This window comes from Bos indicus, chromosome X (genome assembly GCF_029378745.1).
Source record: "Bos indicus isolate NIAB-ARS_2022 breed Sahiwal x Tharparkar chromosome X, NIAB-ARS_B.indTharparkar_mat_pri_1.0, whole genome shotgun sequence".
Taxonomy (NCBI): domain Eukaryota; kingdom Metazoa; phylum Chordata; class Mammalia; order Artiodactyla; family Bovidae; genus Bos; species Bos indicus.
This window is the reverse complement of record NC_091789.1, coordinates 95,396,054-95,413,088: the sequence shown is the minus strand read 5'-3', so window position 1 is coordinate 95,413,088 and position 17,035 is coordinate 95,396,054. Positions and strand designations below refer to the sequence as shown.

The window sequence follows — 17,035 nt, the reverse complement described above, 5'->3', positions numbered from 1 at the left end:
CATAAGACCCATTTGACTTCACACTCCAGGATGCTCAATATCCAGCTATAGGTGAGTGACCACACCATCATGGTTACCTGGGTCGTTGAGATCTTTCTTGTATAGTTTTTCTGTGCATTCAGTTGGGTATATTTTTCCCTTTCTCCCTCTCCTTTCACTTCTCTTCTTTCCTCAGCTATTTGTAAACCCTCCTCAGATAACCATTTTGCCATCTTGCATTTCTTTGGGATGGTTTTTGGTCAGGGCCTCCTGTACAATGTTAGTCCATAGTTTTTGAGGCACTCTGTCTACCAGATTTAATCCCTTGAATTTATTGATTACCTCTACTGAATAATCCTAAGGGATTTGATTTAGGCCATACCTGAATGATCTAGTGGTTTTACCTACTTGCTTCAATGTAAGCCTGAACTGTTCAATAAGGAGCTCATTATCTGAGCCACAGTCAGCTCCAAGTCTTGTTTTTGCTGACTGTATAGAGCTTCTCCAACTTCAGCTCCAAAGAATATAATCAATCTGATTTCAGTATTGACCATCTGGTGATGTCCATGTGTAGAGTCATCACTTGGGTTGTTGGAAGAGGATATTTGCTATAAACAGTGTGTTCTCTTGACAAAATTCTGTTAGCCTTTGCTCTGGTTCATTTTGTACTCCAAGGCCAAAGTTGCCGGTTACTCCAGATATCTCTTGACTTCCTACTTTTGCATTCCAGTTCCCTATGTTAAAAAGTATATCTTTTTGGTGTTAGTTCTAGAAGGTCTTGTAGGTATTCATAGAACTCAACCTCAGCTTCTTCAGCATCAGCAATTGGGTCATAGACTTGGATTACTGTGATGTTGAATGGTTTGCCTTGGAAATGAAGTGATACCATTCTGTCGGTTTTTTTGTTTGTTTTTTTTTTTCCACATAATCTGACTTTTATTTATTTTTTAATTAATTTTATTTTATTTTTAAACCTTACATAATTGTATTAGTTTTGCCAAATATCAAAATGAATCCACCACAGGTATACATGTGTTCCCCATCCTGAACCCTCCTCCCTCCTAGTATTGCATTTTGGACTCTTTTGTTAACTATGAGGGATACTCCATTTCTTCTAAGGGATTTTGCCCACAGTAGTAGATCTAATGGTCATCTGAATTAAATTCACCCATGCCCATCCATTTTAGCTCACTGATTCCTAAAATGTCAATATTAACTCTTGCCTTCTCCTGCTTGACCATGTCCAATTTACCATGACTCAATCCAAGTTCCTATGCAATATTGTTTTTTACAATATCAAACTTTACTTTCATCACCAGACACATCCACAACTGAGTATTGTTTCCACTTTGGCTCAGCCACTTCATTCTTTCTGGAGCTATTTTTATGCTCTTCCCCAATAGCATATTAGACACCTACTGACCTGGGGGGTTCATCTTCCAGTTCATATCTTTTTGCCTTTTCATACTGTTCATGGGGTTCTCAAGACAAGAATACTGAAATGGTTTTCCATTCCCTTCTCCAGTGGACCATGTTTTGTCAGAGCTCTCCCTGCTGACCCATACATCTTGGGGGGCCCTGCATGGCATGGCTCATAGGTTCATTGAGTTCAGGATAGGTTCAGGATCACAAAGCTGTGATCCATTTCGTTGCTGATTCTCCTTTGCCCTTAGATGTGGGGTATCTTTTTCTGGTGGGTTCCAACATCCTCCTGTTGATGGTTGTTCAGCAGCTAGTTGTGATTTTGGTGTTCTTGCAGGAGAAGTTGGGTTCATGTCCTTCTTCTCTGCCATCTTGATTTAGAGGGATTTTTTTCATTGACTATCAAGCTATTTTTTAGTGTGTTATTTAATCTCCACATGTCTGAAAATTTCCTGTTGTTATTAATTTCCATTTTATCTCCATCATGATCAGATAACACACTTTGCATGATTTCAGTCTTTTAAACATTTACTAAGCTCTTTCTATATCTTAACTTAGGACCTATCCTGGAAATGTTCCATGTGTGCTTGAAAAGAATTTGTGTGTGTGTGTGTGTTTCCATATTTTGTGGCTTGTGGGATCTTAGTTCCCTGACTAGGAATTGAACCCAGGCCACAGTAGTGAAACTACTGAGTCCTAACCACTGACTGCCAGGGAATTCCCTTTATTCAGTTGTTTTTTGATATAGCATTTGATAGGTATCTGTTAGGTCTGATTTGTGTGTGTGTGTGTGTGCACGCTTAGTCAGGTTCAACTCTTTGCGACCCCATAGACTGTAGCATGGCTGGCTCCTTTGTCCATGGGATTTTCCAGGTGAGAATAACTGGAGTGGGTTGCCATTTCCTCCTCCAGGGGATCTTCTGGACACAGGGATCAAACCCGATAATCCTGCAATCCGCTGAACCATCAATTTGTGTATGTGCTGTGCTTAGTCATTCAGTTGTGTCCGACTCTTTGCAACTCCATGGACTGTAGCCTGCCAGGCTCCTCTGTCCATGGGGATTCTCCAGGCAAGAATACTGGAGTGGGTTGCCATGCCCTCCTCCAGGGGATTTTCCCAACCCTGGGACTGAACCCAGGTCTTCTGCATTCCTTCTGAGCCACCAGGAAAGCCCTGATTTGTGTAATTTTGTGCAAATCTTTTATTTCCTAATTTATCAGCATTGTTTTTGGATTGAGCTTCCCTCATAGCTCAGTTGGTAAAGAATCCGCCTGCAATGCAGGAGACCCTGGTTCATTCCTGGGTTGTTGGATTTATTATTTCAAGTGTAATATTGAAGTCTCCAATGTTTGTTTTTGAGTTTTCTATTTCTTCCCTCAATCCTGTCAGCCTCTACTTCATGTATTCTGGGGCTCAGTTTTTAGGTACATATATGTTTTCAATTGTTATAACTTACTTGTGGCTGACTTTTATATTATAAAACATTCCTCTTCATTTGTAGTAATATTTTTTCCTTTAAAGTCTATTTTTCTGATATTAGGATAGCCATCACAGCTTTTTACGATTTCTGTTTGCATGATACATGTTTTCCCATCCTTTTTCATTCAGCCTCTTTGTATCTTTGAATCTGAAATGTGTCTCCTGTATTCAATGGTTGGGTCTCTTTGTTTAATCCAGTCTGACAATCTTTAACTCAAGAATTGTCAGAGATTTGTCTGTTGGGCTGTTTAATCCACTTATATTTTACATTATTATTGCTATAGTTAGATTAATATCTGTATTCTACCTTTTGCTTTCTGTATGCCACAGATCCTTTTTGTTTCTTTATTCTTGCTTTAATGCTTTCTTTTACTTTTTATTTTTTTTAAATTTTATTTTATTTTTAAACTTTACATAATTGTATTAGTTTTGCCAAATATCAAAATGAATCCACCACAGGTATACATGTGTTCCCCATCCTGAACCCTCCTCCTTCCTCCCTCCCCATACCATCCCTCTGGGTTGTCCCAGTGCACTAGCCCCAAGCATGCTTTCTTTTAAATTAAATGAATACTTTCATTTTATTTATTTCAAATTTTTATTGAAGTATAGTTGATTTACAATGTTGTATGTACAGCAAAGTGAGCCAGTTATACACGTACAGGTATCTACTTTTTTAGATTCCTTTCCCACATAGGCCATTACAGAATATTGAATAGAGTTCCCTGTGCTATACAATAGGTTCTTATTAGTTACCTGTTATATATAAAATAGTGTGTATGTGTCAATCCCAGTTTCCCAATCTGTCCCTCCCTCTCTTACCCTCTGCAAACTATAAGTTTGTTTTCTACATCTGTAGTTCTATTTCCGTTTTGTAAATAAGTTTTAAGCCAAATGAATATTTTCTAGTGTTATTTTATTTATTTTTAAGTTATTTCTTCTGCCTTCTTTAGAGCTTACCATAGCATCTTACCTTATCAGAATCTACTCCAGATTTATGTTAATTCCAGTGAGATATTGGAATGTTACTTGTATGGAGCTCTATTCCCTTTTCACCTTTTTTGATATTATTGTCATACCTATTAAATACTTATCTGTTACAAATGTAACCATATGTTGTGTGTGTGCTAGTCACTGAGTCCTGTTCAACTCTTTGCAACCCCATGGACTGTAGTTCACCAGGTTACTCTGTCCGTGGAATAACCATATACTTTTAATAGTTAATTTCTATATGTAATGTCTGAATTTATGTCTACTAAAGAAGTTGAGAAAAGAGAGCAAGAAGATATATATTATTTATGATGTTTATTAAAAAAACATGTATAGTTCTATGCATTTGTTCCTATGGGTTTGAGTTACTACCATCTTATGTCATTTCCTTACTCAACTACAACTGTGCTCCCACCCACTTCATTTATGCTATTATTGTCAAATATCAGATCAGATCAGATCAGTCACTCAGTCGTGTCCCACTTTTTGCGACCCCATGAATTGCAGCACGCCAGGCCTCCCTGTCCATCACCAACTCCCGGAGTTCACTCAGACTCACGTCCATCGAGTCAGTGATGCCATCCAGCCATCTCATCCTCTGTTGTCCCCTTCTTCTCCTGCCCCCAATCCCTCCCAGCATCAGAGTCTTTTCCAATGAGTCAACTCTTCGCATGAAGTGGCCAAAGTACTGGAGTTTCAGCTTTAGCATCATTCCTTCCAAAGAAATCCTAGGGCTGATCTCCTTCAGAATAGACTGGTTGGATGTCCTTGCAGTCCAAGGGACTCTCAAGAGTCTTCTCCAACACCACAGTTCAAAAGCATCAATTCTTCAGTGCTCAGCCTTCTTCACAGTCCAACTCTCACATCCATACATGACCACAGGAAAAACCATAGCCTTGACTAGACGAACCTTTGTTGGCAAAGTAATGTCTCTGCTTTTGAATATGCTATCTAGGTTGGTCATAACTTTCCTTCCAAGGAGTAAGCATCTTTTAATTTCATGGCTGCAGTCACCATCTGTAGTGATTTTGGAGCCCAGAAAAATAAAGTCTGATGCTGTTTCCACTGTTTCCCCATCTATTTCCCATGAAGTGGTGGGACCGGATGCCATGATCTTCGTTTTCTGAATGTTGAGCTTTAAGCCAACTTTTTCACTCTCCACTTTCACTTTCATCAAGAGGCTTTTTAGTTCCTCTTCACTCTCTGCCATAAGGGTGGTGTCATCTGCATATCTGAGGTTATTGATATTGTCAAATATATTACATTTCTAATCTTACAGGCTAAACAAAACAATTATATAGGTACTGATTTATATAATTGCCTTTTAAAACAGATAAGACTAAAGAACAAAAACTATGCATTTATACTATACTCTTATAATTATAATTATGGACTCTTATAATTAGGACTTCCCTGGTGGCTTAGATGGTAAAGCATCTGCCTACAATGTGGGAGACCCAGGTTCAATCCCTGGGTTTGGAAGATCTCCTGGAGAAGGAAATGGCAACCCACTCCAGTATTCTTGCCTGGAGAATCCCATGGACGGAGGAGCCTGATAGGCTACAGTCCACAGGGTTGCAAAGAGTTGGACACGACTGAGCGACTTCACTTTCACTTATAATTATACAATCACATTTACCAGTGTTTTCATTTTTCATATTTATTTGAATTTACATCAGTTTTCCTTGCTTTGAAACTGAATAAATTCCTTTACAATTTCTTACAAGATAGGTCTGTCAGCAATTGATATTACTTAACTTTTGTTTGCCTTGGAGTTTTTATTTTGATTTCAGTTTTGAAAGAGAGTTTGTAGGATAGAAGGTTTTCATTGACAGCTTTTTCCCCTCTAGCACTTTGAATATATTGTCCCCCTGTTTTTGGCCTCCATTTTTCTTTTTTAATTAATGTGACAAAACGTGGTCCACTGGAGAAGGGAATGGCAAATCACTTCAGTATTCTTACCTTGAGAACCCCATGAACAGTATGAAAAGACAAAAAGATAGGACACTGAAAGATGAACTCCCCAGTTGGTAGGGGCCCAATATGGAGAAGAGTGGAGAAATAGCTCCAGAAAGAATGAAGAGGCTGAGCCAAAGTGAAAACAACACCCAGTTGTGGATGTGACTGGTGATGGAAGTAAAGTCCAATGCTGTAAAGAACAGTATTGCATAGGAACCTGGAATGTTAGGTCCATGAATCAAGGTAAATAGGAAGTGGTCAAACAGGAGCTGGCAAGAGTGAACATCGACATTTTAGGAATCAGTGAACTAAAATGGACAAAAATGGGCAAATCTAATTCAGATGATGATTATCTACTATGGTGGGCAAGAATTCCTTAGAAGAAATGGAGCAGCCTTCATAGTCACAAAAGAGTCCAAAATGCAGTACTTGGGTGCAATCTCAAAACCGACAGAATGACCTCTGCTCATTTCCAAGGCAAACCATTCAATATCACAGTAATCCAAGTCTATGCCCTGACCAGTAATGTTGAAGAAACTGAAATTGAACGGTTCTATGAAGACCTACAAGACCTTCTAAAACTAACAAGAAAAAAAGATGTCCTTTTCATCATAGGGGACTGGAATGCAAAATTAGGAAGTCAAGCGCTACCTGGAGTAACAGGCAAATTTGGCCTTGGAGTACAAAGCGAAGCAGGGCAAAGGCCAACAGAGTTTTGCCAAGAGAATGCACTGGTCATAGCAAACACCCTCTTCCAACAACACAAGAGAAGACTCTACACATGGACATCACCAGATGGTCAACACCAAAATCAGGTTGATTATATTCTTTGCAGCCAAAGATGGGGAAGCTTTATACAGTCAGCAAAAACAAGACTGGGAGCTGACTGTGGCTCAGATCATGAACTCTTTATTGCCAAATTCAGACTGAAATTGAAGAAAGTAGGAAAACCACTAGACCATTCAGGTATGACCTAAATCAAATTCCTTATGATTATACAGTGGAAGTGAGAAATAGATTTAAGGGACTAGATCTAATAGATAGAGTGCTGATGAACCATGGACGGAGGTTCGTGACATTGTACAGGAAACAGGGATCAAGACTATTCTCATGCAAAAGAAATGCAAAAAAGCAAAATGGCTGTCTGGGGAGGCCTTACAAATAGCTATGAAAAGAAGAGAAGCGAAAAGCAAAGGAGAAAAGGAAAGATATAAGCATCTGAATGCAGAGTTCCAAAGAATAGCAAGGAGAAATACGAAAGTCTTCCTCAGCGAGAAATGCAAAGAAATAGAGGGAAACAACAGAATGGGAAAGACTAGAGATTTCTTCAAGAAAATTAGAGATACCAAGGGAACATTTCATGCAAAGATGGGCTCGATAAAGGACAGAAATGGTATGGACCTAACAGAACCAGAAGATATTAAGAAGAGGTGGCAACAATACACAGGAGAACTATACAAAAAAGATCTTCATGACCAAGATAATCACGATGGTGTGATCACTCACCAAGAGCCAGACATCCTGGAATGTGAAGTCAAGTGGGCCTTAGAAAGCATCACTATGAACAAAGCTAGTGGAGGTGATGGAATTCCAGTTGAGCTATTTCAAATCTTGGGAGATGATGCTGTGAAAGTGCTGCACTTAATATGCAAGCAAATTTGGAAAACTCAGCAGTGGCCACAGGACTGGAAAAGGTCACTTTTCATTCCAATCCCAAAGAAAGGCAATGCCAAAGAATGCTCAAACTACTGCACAATTGCACTCATCTCACACGCTAGTAAAGTAATGCTCAAAATTCTCCAAGCCAGGCTTCAGGAATACCTGAACTGTGAACTTCCAGATGTTCAAGCTGGTTTTAGAAAAGGCAGAGGAACCAGAGATCAAACTGCCAACATCTGCTGGATCATGGAAAAAGGAAGAGAGTTCCAGAAAAAGATCTATTTATGCTTTATTGACTATGCCAAAGCCTTTGACTGTATGGACCACAATAAACTGTGGAAAATTCTGAAAGAGATGGGAATACCAGACCACCTGACCTGCCTCTAGAGAAACCTATATGCAGGTCAGGAAGCAACAGTTAGAACTGGACATGGAACAACAGACTGGTTCCAAATAGGAAAAGGAGTATGTCAAGGCTGTATATTGTCACCCTGCTTATTTAACTTATACGCAGAGTACATCGTGAGAAATGCTGGGCTGGAAGAAGCACAAGCTGGAATCAAGACTGCCGGGAGAAATATCAATAACCTCAGATATGCAGATGACATCACCCTTATGGCAGAAAGTGAAGAGGAACTAAAAAGCCTCTTGATGAAAGTGAAAGAGCAGAGTGAAAAATCTGGCTTAAAGCTCAACATTCAGAAAATGAAGATCATGGCATCTGGTCCCATCACTTCATGTGAATTAGATGGGGAAACAGTGGAAACAGTGTCAGACTATTTTTGGGCTCCAAAATCACTGCAGATGGTGATTGCAGCCATGAAATGAAAAGACATTTACTCCGTGGAAGGAAAGTTATGACCAACCTAGATAGCATATTCAAAAGCAGAGACATTACTTTGCCAACAAAGATCTGTCTAGTCAAGGCTATGGTTTTTCCAGCGGTCATGTATGGATGTGAGAGTTGGACTGTGAAGAAAGCTGAGCGCCGAAGAATTGGTGCTTTTGAACTGTGGTATTGGAGAAGACTCTTGAGAGTCCCTTGGACTGCAAGGAGATCCAACCAGTCCATTCTAAAGGAGATCAGTCCTGGGTGTTCATTGGAAGGACTGATGCTAAAGCTGAAGCTCCAATACTTTGGCCACCTGATGCGAAGAGTTGACTCATTGGAAAAGACTCTGATGCTGGGAAGGATTGGGGGCAGAAGGAGAAGGGCTGGCAGAGGATGAGATGGCTGAATGGCATCACCGACTCGATGGACATGAGTTTGGGTGAACTCCGGGAGTTAGTGATGGACAGGGAGGCCTGGAGTGCTGCAATTCATGGCGTCACAAAGAGTCGGACATGACTGAGCACCTGAAGTGAACTGAAATGTGCTGAACTGGAGTATATGGTGAGAGTATGTCTCAGTCTTTCATACTTATTTCTATATGAGTATTTCCAGTCACTCAATGTGTGGGAGTCACTTAAGTAGTTTCTGGACTTCTCACAGAGGGAATTGATCTATGTGTAGGTATATTCAGTATGTCCATGAAAAGAGGGAAATACAGGAGCCTTCTATCCCACCGTCTTGATTATGTCCCCCTCAAAGTATTTTCTACTTTTCTTTATTTCTAATTTTATATTTTAGGGCTGTGATACTATTGTGCTAGTCATGCAGTCTTGTCCAACTCTTTGGAACCCCATGGAATGTAGCCTGCCAGTCTCCTCTGTCCATGGAATTCTCCAGGCAAGAATACTAGAGTGGGTTGCCATGCTCTCCTCTAGGGGATCTTCCAGACCCAGGGATTGAACCCAGGTCTAGTGCATTGGTGGAGAAGGCAATGGCACCCCACTCCAGTACTCTTGCTTGGAAAATCCCGTGGACAGGGGAGCCTGGTGGGCTGCAGTCCATGGGGTCGCTGGGAGTCAGACACGACTGAGCGACTTCGCTTTCACGTTTCACTTTCATGCATTGGAGAAGGAGATGGCAACCCACTCCAAGTTCTTACCTGGAGAATCCCATGGACGGGGGAGCCCGGTGGGCTGCCGTCTATGGGGTCGCACAGAGTCGGACACGACTGACGCGACTTAGCAGCAGTAGCAGCTAGTGCACTGGAGGCGGATTCTTTACGTCTGAGCCATCAGGGAAGCCCACGGTGATACTATTACATGTGATAATATTATGACGCTTACATGACACTATGCATTTGTAAAATTCCATAGTAATTTCTAGCACAAAAATTGAAACTTAATTGTGTAAAATTTGAACATATTATTAAGGATATCATGGAATGCAAAGTGTAAAAACGTAATTTAATCATAATTCAAATATATAGAAGGGGGAGAGGGAAATGGTGCTGATGTAAGTACTAGAGAAAATGAAAGAAGTATGAAAATCTAAAAAGAAAATTTATGTATGCAGTATACTCCAGTAAACAAGATTTATGCCTATGGTTGTATAGGTTAAAAATGATACTGTTATGAGTTTGTAGTGAAACTGGACAATTCAGTAAAAGGACTGTGGATGGTGAAGGGCAGGTATCTTACTGCTGGAGTAGGAGATTACAGATAATAAAGGGGCAGAGGCAAGAATGATCCATGCAATAATAGATTAGATTTGGAGACATTAGTATGAATTCAAGTTAATGTAGAGATTAATGCTTACATAAAGATATATTCATGGGCATGTGCATATACATGAGTTAATATACACACATATATTTATTAGTTTTATCAGCTGAGAAGGACTACAAGCCACTTCATCCTGCCAGCAATGATGACACCTGTTGCATAGATACTGATATCTAATATCATTTCCTAATGAAATAGTGTTCCTTGGAGAACTGACTGATTCCAGGAGCCTGGAAATTTGGATGATGAGACTAGAACATAAACAAGTTGAAAATGTGCAAGATGAGTCAGAAAGCAAAGAATTGTCCAAAAAGAAACCCTATATAATGGGAATATATGGCTCCAAAGGGACTTAGGAGCCAACTGGAAGTGTTTCCAATGACCAAAAATGGAATGATTTAAGGAAGAAACAAAAACTAAACAGAAGAAAAAAAAATGAAAAATACTGTCATTTAGGTCTATTTTTAAAAATTCACTGATTTAATTAATAAGGAAGTATAGGTAAGTATTTCATGCAGAAGAATTCCAAATTATATATATATATATATATATATATGCTCTTCCCTGATAGAAATATGATTAACTCTACAGCAGTTAAGTGCCATTTGTTCTTATGATTTCCTTCAAACAGTAAAATGTGAAAAGGGATAATAAGAGTCACTTTACACTGGAGAAACTTGAAAAACACTATTTCAGGCAGGTGATTAGGATCAGCTTCAACACTCAAAAATTATTTAGATATTATGTACTTGATGTGATTCAATGAAAATGGCATTTTACCTCTTTGGTTTTTGCCCCATAAATCATATCACCAGTCTAATCATGTGAAAATCATCAGACAAATCCCAAATGAGTGATATTCTACAAAACATCTTACCTGCAACCCTTTAAACTGGAAAGGTCATCCAAAACAAGGAAAGTCTGATAAATCATCACAGCCAAGAGGAGCCTAAAGTGACCTGACAACTAAATGCAATATGGTAGCCTGGATAGGATCCTGGAACAGAAAAAAGACATTGGATAAAGAATTTAAAAATCTGAATATGAACTTTAGTTTTTTCTGCCTCTCAGGTACCACCAGCAAACAGCTGGAGCCACAGCAGCAGCAGATATACCAATAAGGCAATTAGCACTTCAAAGGCTCTGAAAATTATATTTATTTAGCAGGCCAGAATTTGTATGCTAAACCTAAAGAAGGTGCCAGTTTTCTAAAATAAAATATTTAAATAGGCTCCAGAGATTCCTATCCTAATGGTCAAAGAATCTTTTCACTTTTTACATTCATGCATTGGTCCCATTTGTTTATTTTTGTTTTTATTTTCAATATTCTAGGAGGTGGGTCACAGAGGATCTTGCTGTGATTCATGTTATAGAGGAACAGCAGTATTTTGATACATTGCTGGCTGGGTTCATAAAGAGAATGCAGATTATAGAAGCATTATTATACTTGAAGATTGATCAGGAGAATTTACTCAATCTGAGCAAAAGGGAGGTAATAAACTGGGGGGGAAATTAACAAATCCTTCCTTAGGGAATTTTAGGACAATAACAAAAGTTCCAAAATTCCATATGTTCAGAGTCCTAGAGAAAAAGAGTGGGGCTGAAAATTAAGAAATGACTGCTCAAAATGTCAAAAATATAGTGAAAAAATATAAAGCAAGAGAGTCTAGAAAATGAGTGAACTATGTATACGACATAAATAAATCTATACCAATCTAGACCAAATCTACAACATAGTCAATCTTTTACAACTAAAGACTAAAATGATGAAAGCCATGATACCAAAATGACACATTAAGGGGCTCCCCCTTGTGGCCCACTGGTAAAGAATCCTCCTGCCAATGTAGGAGACATGGGTTCCATCCCTGGTCTGGGAAGATCCCACATGCCATGGAACAACTAAGTCTGCATGCCACAAATATTGAACCTGTGCCCTAGAGCCTGGGAACCACAACGAGTGCACCCATGTGCTGCAGCTACTGAAGCCTGCCCAGTCGAAATCCTGTGCTCTGCAACAAGAGAAGCCACCGCAGAGGAGCCTGCACACTGCAATTAGAGAGTAGACCCCTCTTGTCACAACTAGAGAAAAGTCTGTGCAGCATCAGAGACCAGAACAATCGAAACTAACTAAATAAAATAAAATAAAAAGCACATCGTTTAAAAAACAAATGACACATTATTTATGAGGGAAACATCAATTTTAATGACACCAAATTGCTCATCTGACTAATAGGGGCCATTTTTTAGGTGTTCAGCAAAAGTACTGTCAACTATTAATTTTGTATCCTGCAATAACATACTTCATGAATTTGATAAAAGATAAAAGAGGGACTTGGAGAGAATGATAAAGGAATAAAGTGTAGTGAAAGTGGATTAAAACAAAAACCATTAAAAATTGACAATCTAGCTGATTTTGTTTAAAACTGGGAAAGGAATAGAAATCTAAAAGGGAGTGAAGTTTCATCACTCGGAGTGATGAAATTTGATACCAGTGAACTCTGGTAAGTCACATATCTATACTGTAAATCCCTGGGCAATCAATGAGAAAGTTTTACAAAGCAAAACACTATGTAAAAATCAAGATGATATAGTGTTCAAAGTAGGGCACAGAAAGGTAAGAAAGGTAAAACAGTTGAATGATATACAAGGGAAACAAAAAAATAAAATAAATAGCCAGATATAAACCCTAGCCTACCAAAAGTTGCAATAAGGTAAATTGACTAAATGTATCAATTTTGACTCCTTGAGAGAGTCTCTTGGACTGCAAGGAGATCCAACCAATCAATCCTAAAGGAAATCAGTCCTGAATATTCACTGGAAGGACTGATGCTGAAGATGAAACTCTAATACTTTGGCCACCTGATACGAAGAACTGACCCACTAGAAAAGACCCTCATGCTGTGAAAGATTGAAGGTGGGAGAAGGGGACGACAGAGGATGAGATGGTTGGATGGCATCACCGACTCAATGGACATGAGTTTGAGCAAGCTCTGGGAGTTAGTGATGGACAGGAAAGCCTGGCATGCTGCAGTCCATGGGGTCGCAAAGAGTCGGACACTACTGAGTGACTGAACTGAACTGATCAATTAAAAGGCAGATATTAGTGGTATCAGTAAGACATACAATCTAATAATACAATGTTTATATGCAAATCATTTCAATTTCAATAATATAGGTAAATTAAATTAAAAAGGATAGAAAATGTTATGGAAACAATGAATTATATAGCAGGTGTGTTTGTAAGGTTTCTCCACTGTAATATTACCTTCCTCCTTTCTATACTGTACTCTATGGGAAGAATGACTATAGTGTGAAGAATTACTGTTCACACTTAAGGAGTGAAGAGTTATGTTCCACCACCTTAAGTCCAGAGTATATACTTAAAATATTCAGAATTCTTATGCACAAGAGATTTGTCTCTCTTCATTTATTAATTTATTTAGTCATTATTTCTAACAGTATGGACTGATGGAATTTTTATACCTTGAATTACTATAATCCAACACTATTTTGTTTGGTTGCTCAAATTTATACTTTGGCCATATAATCAAAACAAAAAAAAAATCAGGAATATCTATATTAACTACATAGTGTAGACCTCATCACAAAAGAATTAGGAGACATCAAAACAAAACATTACATGATAATGAAAGAATCAATCTTCCAAAAGTAGTCTTTCCTAATCCTTTCTATCCACTCCTCTTATTAGTATGTATGGGTCTTCCTCTGTGTTCCAGACCCATCTGTCCCTACCGCTGTCAGAGCAAAGATCACACTATTTTTGGTAACTATATTTTTTTATAACTAACCCTAATAGATTGTAGGGGCTTTCCAGGTGTCACAGTTGGTAAAGAATCTGCCTGCCACTGCAGGAGATGCAAGAGACAAGGGTTCAATATCTTGGTCAGGAAGATCCCCTGGAGTAGGAAACGGTAACCTGCTCCAGTATTCTTACCTGGAGAATTCCATGGAGCCTGGCAGGTTACAGTCCATGGGAGTTCCAAAGAGTTGGACATGACTGAGCACACACAAAATAGACTTGTAAGTGCTTTGGAAAACCTGATCCATCTCCATGTCTTTAGAGTCCAGCATATTACCTGGTGCCTAGTAGGTGATCAGTAAGTTATCGCTTTAATGAGCTAGGAGATAGATAGGTCCCAGGCTGAGCAACTGCAGCTGGTTTCCTGCTGCCCTGAGTCAGACCCAATATGGGCACAAATGAGATTGGCCAGAGACAACCTGGAAAACTACCTCCACATGAGCAAACTAAACCACTCCTATTACAGGCACCTCATTCCAAGTTTGCTTGTGTGCTCTTCCATAAGTACTTTGCTTCTAATAAGCACTGTGTCTATTTACTAATCTTGGTCTCTTTGCTGATTTTTTTCTTCAAAAAAGACAATGACTGAGGTCCTTCTTCTAGCCATTTCACTTCTGGAATCATTACAACTGAAATTCAGGCCAGTAAAGAGTTTTTCTCTTTTTTAATTGAAGTTAGTTGATTTACAATATTTTGTTAGTTTCAGATGTAAAGTTATTCAGTTTTATATATATATATATATACATATATACACATTTTTTCAGATTTTTTTCCATTATAAGCTATTAGATATTGATTACAGTTCCCTTTGCTATACACTAAATCCTTGTTGTTTATCTATTTTATGTATAATGGTAAGTATCTGTAAATTCTATACTCCTGATTTTTTCCTCTCTCCCTTTCCCCTTTGGTAACCATAAGTTTGTTTCCTATGTCTGTGTGTCTGTTTCTCCTTTGTAAATAAACTCATTTGCATTATTTTTGACCCCACATGTGATATAATATTTGTCTTACTCTCTCTTACTTCACTCATTATGATAATCTCTGCTGCTGCTGCTGTTGCTGCTAAGTCGCTTCAGTTGTGTCCGACTCTGTGCGACCCCATAGACGGCAGCCCACCAGGCTTCCCCGTCCCTGGGATTCTTCAGGCAAGAACACTGGAGTGGGTTGCCATTTCCTTCTCCAATGCATGAAGGTAAAAAGTGAAAGTGAAGTCACTCAGTCGTGTCCGACTCTTCGCGACCCCATGAACTGCAGCCTACTAGGCTCCTCCATCCATGGATTCTCCAGGCAAGAGTACTGGAGTGGGGTGCCATTGCCTTCTCCGATGACAATCTCTAGGTCCATTCAAATTGTTGCAGATGGCAATATTTCATTCTTTTCTATGGTTGAGTAATATTTCTGTGCAGGAGGAAGAAGCACTCACACTTCCTCCTCCCAGTCTCATTCTTCACTCTCCTTCTGGGTGCAGAAAGCATCAACTTGAATGGCTCCCTCACACACCCGGCACTGTACAGCTTCTGTATCAGGTGCGGGTATAGTTTCCAGGCATCTGTCTCTGACCCCTGAGTTTACCATTTTGCACTGAAGTGCCAAGATGTGAGCACCATGTGCAGCCTAATTGTTGAGGAGGTGTAGGGTGGTGACTGGGGGAAGGAGGCTACCAAGGAGCAGAAAGCCATCCAGAGTGGGTCCACCAAAGAGCCCCTGCCACTCTTCCTGAGGAGGGGTAGGCACTGGACCTGAAACACACCTGAAACACTTTAGTGCTTATCAAAGACTTACTGTGTAGAAGAAGTCTCTGGACTGGTAAACCCATGATGTTGCTCCAAGCTTCTACCCCTTCTCTGCCAGTGTTTTTCAATGGATTTGTTCATAATAATTATAAAAACAAAAAGCTGGGCACACATTTGTCTGGATAAAACAATAATGACATTTGTCCAATCCAGTCAGCAAGTAGTGGCTCTACTTTTTCAAGTTGTCTTTTACCTCACCAAGTTTTCACAAATCACTTGCAGATTATTCATATGTCCTGTACGGTTATGGTGCTATTGTGAAAAGGATTGTCTATAGCAGTTGTATCTGGTATGTAGGACAGCTACATCTAAACAGGTTCCTAAACATCTATTAGCACGTCTTCTACTGATTATCCGTGTGTGTGTGTGTGTGTGTTTTATGGAGGCACTCATATTTTCGCTAGACATAGGTGTTATTTTCAGCTACACTGGTTTATTTAATGTATTTTTATATACTAAGCTTAAGATTCATTGGTGTCACATACCTCATTGTGCTTTTTTTTCAAATGATGTTGTCATTTTGCTTGCCTTTATCTTGGAATCTGCTTCTGGATTCAGGGACAGGGAGACAAAAGAGTGTGAGAGATGTCTGTGCACTGTGTGCTCTGTTTGATGTTCTGAAATCCCTATCTTATATATGTGTTAGGTATTCAGAAATTAGTAAACACCTGAAAAATGAGATTAGGTATTTTGATTCAGGGCTTGTCTATGGGAAGGGTTGGTTGAATGTATGGTTGGTTGAATGAATGTTGGTTGAATGAATTCAATGAAGGGTTGAATGTATTTGGTCTCAGGTTATGAGAAGATGGTGATGTCCATATTTTCTAAATTTTTGACAAGGAGAAATATTAATAGCAGAATGTTTACAGATTTAGATTTTGGGGCAGACTACCTGTGTTTGAATCCAGGTGCTGCTCCCTACTAGTTAAATAACTTATGTCAAGTTGCTTAAACTCTGTATTCCTCATCTTTTTCTTCTTTAAATAATGTTAACAACTAACAATTTTGTCTTCAGGGTAGCATAGTACTTTGTACTTCAGTTCAGTTCAGTTCAGTCTCTGAGTCGTGTCCGACTCTTCGTGACCCCATGAATCACAGCACGCCAGGCCTCCCTGTCCATCACCATCTCCCGGAGTTCACTCAAACTCACGTCCATCGAGTCAGTGATGCCATCCAGCCATCTCATCCTCTGTCGTCCCCTTCTCCTCCTGCCTCCAATCCCTCCCAGCATCAGAGTCTTTTCCAATGAGTCAACTGTTCGCATGAAGTGGCCAAAGTATTGGAGTTTCAGCTTTAGCATCATTCCTTCCAAAGAAA

At 39.3% G+C, this 17,035-nt stretch overlaps 1 long non-coding RNA gene across 1 annotated transcript in view; it reads right to left on the bottom strand.

Moving 5' to 3' along the window:
- Window positions 1–10,664: 10,664 nt before the first annotated feature.
- LOC139181708 (uncharacterized) overlaps window positions 10,665–17,035 on the bottom strand; it is a 103,272-nt gene continuing 96,901 nt past the window's right edge. The window contains exon 4 of the long non-coding RNA XR_011565472.1: window positions 10,665–11,099. This is a non-coding gene — a long non-coding RNA (uncharacterized lncRNA). The remainder of the gene's footprint in view (window positions 11,100–17,035) is intronic.